Genomic DNA, 6,194 nt, shown 5'->3' with positions numbered 1-6,194 from the left:
GTCAAGATGTCATGATCTTTGTTTTTTGATTGTTGAGTTTTAAGCCAGCTTTATCACTCTTCTCTTTCATCTTCATCAAGAGGCTTTTTAGTTCCTCTTTGCCTTCTGCCATTAAGGTGCCATCACCTTTATATCTGAGGTTGTTGACTTTTCTCCTGGCAATCTTGATCACAGCTTGTGATTCATCCGGCCTAGCATTTTCCATGATGTACTCTGCATATATATGTTAAATGAGCAGGGTGACAATATACAGCCTTGCACACTCCTCTCTCAATTTTGAACCAGTCCATTGTTGTCCAGTTCTAACTGTTGCTTCTTGTCCTTTATACATGTTTCTCAGGGCAGGTATTCCTACCCTTTTAAGAATTTTCCTCAGTTTGTTGCGATCCACACAAAGGCTTTCACGTAGTCAATGATGCAGAAGTAAATGTTTTTCTGAACATTTGTTGGCAATTTGTGACAAACTGATGTTGGCAATTTGATCTCTGGTTCCTCTGCCTTTTCTGCTTAGTCACTCAATTGTGTCCAACACTTTGGGACTCCTCAGACTATAGACTGCCAGGATCCTCTGCCCATGGAATTTGTGAGGCAAGAATAGAAGGATCGGTGCCATTCCCTCTTCCAGTGGATCTTCCCGATCCAGGGGTCGGACCCGAGTCTCCTGTGTCTCCTGCACTGCAGGCAGATTCTTTACCTGCTGAGCCACTGGGGAAGCCCAATCAAGCTTTACTTTATTTGTATAGAATGTTGTGTTTTAGAGCAACAGGCCCATATCTAACTTTGAAGAACAAAGTGCCTTATACATCAGTTGACTGACCTAAGTAACAACTGTCATCATCATCATCATCATCATGATTGCTTATTATATACCAGACAGGTATTACCCTATTTCATCCCCATCTCATGCTTGCTTGCTCAATTATGGCTGAGTCTTTGGACTCCATGGTCTGTAGCCTGCCAGGATCCTCTGTCCATGGAATTTGCCAGGCAAGAATACCTGACTGGACTGCCATTTCCTCCTCCAGGGGATCTTCCTGACCCGGCAGATGGCAACTGCGTCTTCTGTAACTCCTGCTTTGCAGGCAGATTCTTTACCGCTGTGCCACCTGGGAAGCCCCATTTAATCCCCATAATTAACCTTATTATTATTATTATTTTGGCTGCTGCACACCATTCCTCATCCCAGTTTCCCAACTCTCGACTGAATTCATGACTCCTACATTGGAAGCAAGGATTTTTAACTACTGGACCACCTAGGAATTCCTTCATACTTAACTTCTAAATGTAGGTGAAAGACATCATTTTCTTTGTTTCACGAATGATGAAACTGAGGCACAAAGAAGTTAAATGATCTCCCATAGTCACAGAGCTAGTAAATGACAGAAATCTGCCTCCAGTTCAAGTAGTTTGTCTCTGAAGTCCATGCTCATAGCCTTTACAGGTTAGTCTCTCCATAAGGAATAATTCTTTCAAATGCCCTCATTTTCTGTGAACTGTGTTTACACTTTTGGGGGATATAACTTATTCATGATATATCTTATTACATATGTATTATCTATTAAATCATTAATCATCCCTAGATTGCATATTTTACTTTAGATGGCCAATGAGTGCTAAAGTCAAACTGGCTATTGCACCAAAATATTGTTCCAAGAATGTCTTGCATAATTTATATTAGATGTGGAAACAAGCAAGTTTCCTTAAAAAGTCATGCTTGTAGCAATGCAGGTGCATCTTCTCTAATCATCTCATGAAATAAACATCTGAATGACTCATATGTATTCTGCAGTCTCAGCTATTATAAAGAAGTGACAACTTACACAAATATTTGAATGAAAAGGTCATCCTTGTCAATCGGCCTTACTTCATAATTCCCAACTCTATAATGAGAGTATTTTAGATATATTCATCTGTGCAGATGTTTAAAATGAAGACCATAAACTCTAAAACCATTACCATTCAATTCATAAAGCAAAGGTCTCAAAATATGATCAAGAAGGAAATAATTTCAAACATTTTGGTCAAATGTAGGCTAACAAACTAGGCATTTATCCAATTCTTCACTTTCAGAAATTGAGAGAAAAGCTGAATATCATCAGTCATGAAAAGGAGAAATGTCATGGTTTTCTCAAAAATTTCTAAAGTTTTTAGACACTGGAGTAGGCTTAACAAAAACTAGCCCAAGAACAGAAAAGACACACCATACTCACAATAATTATATACACTGCTATCTCATTATTTTATAATGAATATTCTCCTTATTCATTATTTTAGGTTCCAAATAAATATTATATTTTCACAGAGACATTGCATATAGTTTAAGAGTCAAAATGAGTATTAGCAAATTAAGTTTCATGAACAAAGATCAACAGGGCAGAATCAACTCATATGAAGGGAAACACTAACAAGTTGTGACTAGGATGCTTCCCATTATTGAGCTAACATGACCTCCAGCTTCTCATCTCACCTATCCTGCCCTCCTAAATAACTTTCAAGGAAGGGGCCAGAACAAAACACCTGAGAAAACTGAGAGTGCCCTAAAGACCCCGTGCCTCCACTATTTTCCCACCTAAAGCAGACTCTTCAGCCAGGTGGGCAAACACTGGTCTTCAGACAAAACTCCCTGAGTCTTATTTGTGTCTGGTTCTCGAACCAGGGCACAGAAATACAGCTTAAAATTTGGGGAGGATAACATGTGCTACCTGCAGCACTTCTGTTTCTCTCTCTCCCTTCCCCAATCCCATAACACACTGTTTAGGCCTCCACATCACAGGAACCCCTCCTCCAGAGAGCATAAGGATGGAGCAGTGCAGTACACATCCATCACAGAGACATGAACCCACACAAACACAAGCCACACACTGAATAAAGAGTATGGAGATCAGGTGTAGCCCAGTTAAGCCTACTTTACAAGTGGCCCTCATTTATTCATGGTTAAGGCTTAGGGTGAACAAATGGAAATCAGGTAAGAGGAAAATATTTTAACTCTAGAGCAGTGGCTCTCAGCTGGGGGTGTCTTTGCCCCTTAGGAGACATTTGCCCCATCTGGGGACATTTTTGGTTGTCACAACTAGGAGGGGCCAGGGATGCTTGCTAAATGTCCTATAAAGCCCAAGACAGTCCCTCACTGCCAAGAAATATCCAGCCCCAAATGTCAAAATTGCCGAGTTTGAGAAAACTTGGTCTTGAGATCTTCCAGCTCCTATTTTGTCAGGATCTTATGCTCACTCAAGGATGACTGTTTTCAGCCTATTTATCTTACCACTCCTCCCATCCTCAGTTATCAGTAAGTCTTGTGACATAACTCCTAGTTTCCTGGGTTCCTCTCCAAGATCCTTCCTGTTCTCACCTAGGCCAGCAGGAAAGTTGGCAGAGGGCAGATCCCCTAGATTTAAAAGGAGCGTCTTTAGGTTAAGACTCTCCTCTTAACTCTTATCCAACAGAAAGCAATAAGGCTCCTGACAGGGACGGGGTTAAGGACAAATGTAGTAGCAAGAAGTGGTAAGTAACAGAACTCATCTTAAATTAAAATTTAAATTAAAAAAAAAGAAAGATCTTAGGGAACCAGCAATGCTATAGAAACATAGGGTTAAAGGCTTCATTAGAGAAAGAACCTGGCATTAACAGACATACTGAGGGACTGGGTGCTTAAAGTCTGAGATCTAAAGAGAAAGAGCAGACTAGCCAGTGGTTATCCTCACGGCCCCGACTTGTCATCTTTTTCAGTTCATTTCAGGAGGAAAGAGAAGGCAGGGAGGAAGGAAGCTTCTTAGCAAAGGTGACTTCAGCTTTCTTCATGTCACCTACCACCACATGTAAGGAGTTCCAGGTTGAGAGTTTAAAAATGTGGCATCTAAACTGTCATTTAGGAGAAGGGAACTCATTCCAAGTTCCCAGAAAACCCTTATCTCAGATCTGAGAGTGTCAAGGAAAAGAGGGATCCTGGGTTCACTGATTCTAAGAGGAATACTGATGGGGGTAGCATCTCTTCTGGGCTGGACAGAGCGAAGCCTGGACACAGAAGATCCATTCCTATTGGAGATACAAGCCCCAAGAATTGCTCTATGGTCTTTTAGTTTCCCTTGGATCTAATCTGCTCCTGAACTGCACCTGTCATGGCAAGTCCATCTCCCTCCCCAGAGCCGACGTGAGTCAGGTGGGCAAAATTCATTGGTTCCCCAGTCATGGTTCAGTCAATCCATCTCCTCTTCTTCTGTGACTGGGGTCTCTTTACCATGCAGCAGCCTAGTTTGTGTCAAAATTCACTCATGTTCCCTGATGGTTCCAGTTTCACTCCTCTGTCTGAGGCCCCCGAGGGATCTTTTTCAGGAACCTTGACTGCCCTCTCTTCACTCCTCCCAGGTGTAACAACACCCTGGGTTTACTCAGCTGGACAGAACTAGAGGAAGTGGAGTTCTTAGAGCCCTCACCTCAGTAGCGAAGGTCAGCACGGATGCTGAGACACTGACCTGAGGTCAGAGAGTGGGATGGGCAGGCAGGAACAAGATTTTATCTTCCACAGACTTGGAACCCTGCTCTGGTCCTGTACCTGGGCATTCAGTGGCAGCTGGTGGGTGGTTCCTGCTTTGGGACACACCAGCGTGGGTTCTTGGGCTGGCTCCTCTGCATGGTGGGGGAGCCAAGGGTGGACCTGCAGAGGTAGGGCTGACCAAGGGTGGAGACAGCCATGATTACAAAACCATTGAGAGGAGGTGCTGTGCAGTCGGTATTGTTTTTTATTTAAAATTCCAATTGTTTTTGTTGATTTATAGGAAAACAACTGACTTTGAGTCTTGAAACTTTGCTGTAATAATTTATTAGTTTCAGAAGTATTTTGTTGACCTCAGGATTTTCTGTATGGACAATCATTAAAAAAAAAAAAAAAGTTCTATTTTTTCCAGTATTTATTATCTCTTACTTTCTTTTCTTGCCTTGTTGGATTAGGTAGGATTTGCAGTAAGGTGATGAAAAGGAGTGATGAGAAGGGAATATATTTGCTATTGATCAACACATAAAACTATTTGGTTTCTATTTGTTGTTGTTGTTTAGTCGCTAAGCCTTTGTGATCGCATCAACTGCAGCATGCCAGGCTCCTCTGTCCTTCATCATCTCCCAGAGTTGCTCAAATTATTGTCTATTGAGTTAGTGATACTATCTAATCATCTTATCCTCTCTTGCCCCCTTGTCCTGTTGCCTTTAATCTGTTTCAGCATCAGAATCTTTCCCAAATAGTCAGCTCTTCATTCTTCATATCAGGTGCCCAAAGTACTGGAGCTTTATCACTCTTGTATTGGAGTATTCTCTGTTGGAATACTTCAAAGGAATCACTTCTCTATTGTACTGGCATATTCTCACTACTTAGTATGCAGTTAATTAATTTTTTTATTTTTTCAGTATGAGGTGTATTAGGTTTTTTGTAGATTTCTGTATCAGCTGAGGAAGTTCCTTTCTATTGCTAGTTTCCTGAGAGATTTTGTCATGAATGGGTATGTGATTTTATTAAATACCTTTTCTGCCTATTGATATGGCTATTTGATTTTTCATTTTTAGCCTACTGACGTGATGGGTTACCTTAATTGATTTTTGAAAGCTATAAAAACCTTGTATATATCTGTAATAAATGCCCTATGGTCATGGTGTATAATTCACTTATACATTGTTGGGTTTGATTTGCTAATATTTTTATTAAACATTTGCATCTATATTCATGATAACTACTGGCCTGTAGTTTTCTTTCTTTTAATGTCTTAGTCCGGTTTTAGTATTAGGGTAATGTTGGTTTCACAGAATATGTTAGGAAGTATTCCAATCACTTCTGTCTTTTGGAAGAAAATGTAAAGAACTGGTATAATATCTTTCTTAAATATTTGGGAGAATTTACCAGTGAACCGATATAGGCTAAACCAGTGATTTTTTTTTTTTTTTTTTTTTTTTACATCTGGGAGAAATCTTATTGAAATTCATAGGTAAGTAGCAATGCTTTGAAACATTTCATTATTACACAATTTCAATGAAAGTTACTCCTTAAATCACAAAAAAATTCAGAAAAAAATTAAAAAGGCTACTGGATTACTGTTCATACCTATTTACAAACTAAGCAAAACTTTTTTTATGCAATAGGACATTAAAAAAAAAAAAAAAAACTTTAAAATTTTCTGAGAGAAATCTCACTGGCCAAAGAGGCTGTGATGGCG

At 40.0% G+C, this 6,194-nt stretch overlaps 1 pseudogene; it reads right to left on the bottom strand.

Moving 5' to 3' along the window:
* On the bottom strand, positions 4,033-4,270 carry LOC102180649 (annotated as a pseudogene).

Source organism: Capra hircus, chromosome 4 (assembly GCF_001704415.2).
Source record: "Capra hircus breed San Clemente chromosome 4, ASM170441v1, whole genome shotgun sequence".
In the NCBI taxonomy this organism is placed as follows: Eukaryota; Metazoa; Chordata; class Mammalia; order Artiodactyla; family Bovidae; genus Capra; species Capra hircus.
Note: the sequence above shows the minus strand (reverse complement) of the source record. Positions and strands in the feature narration are given on the sequence as shown.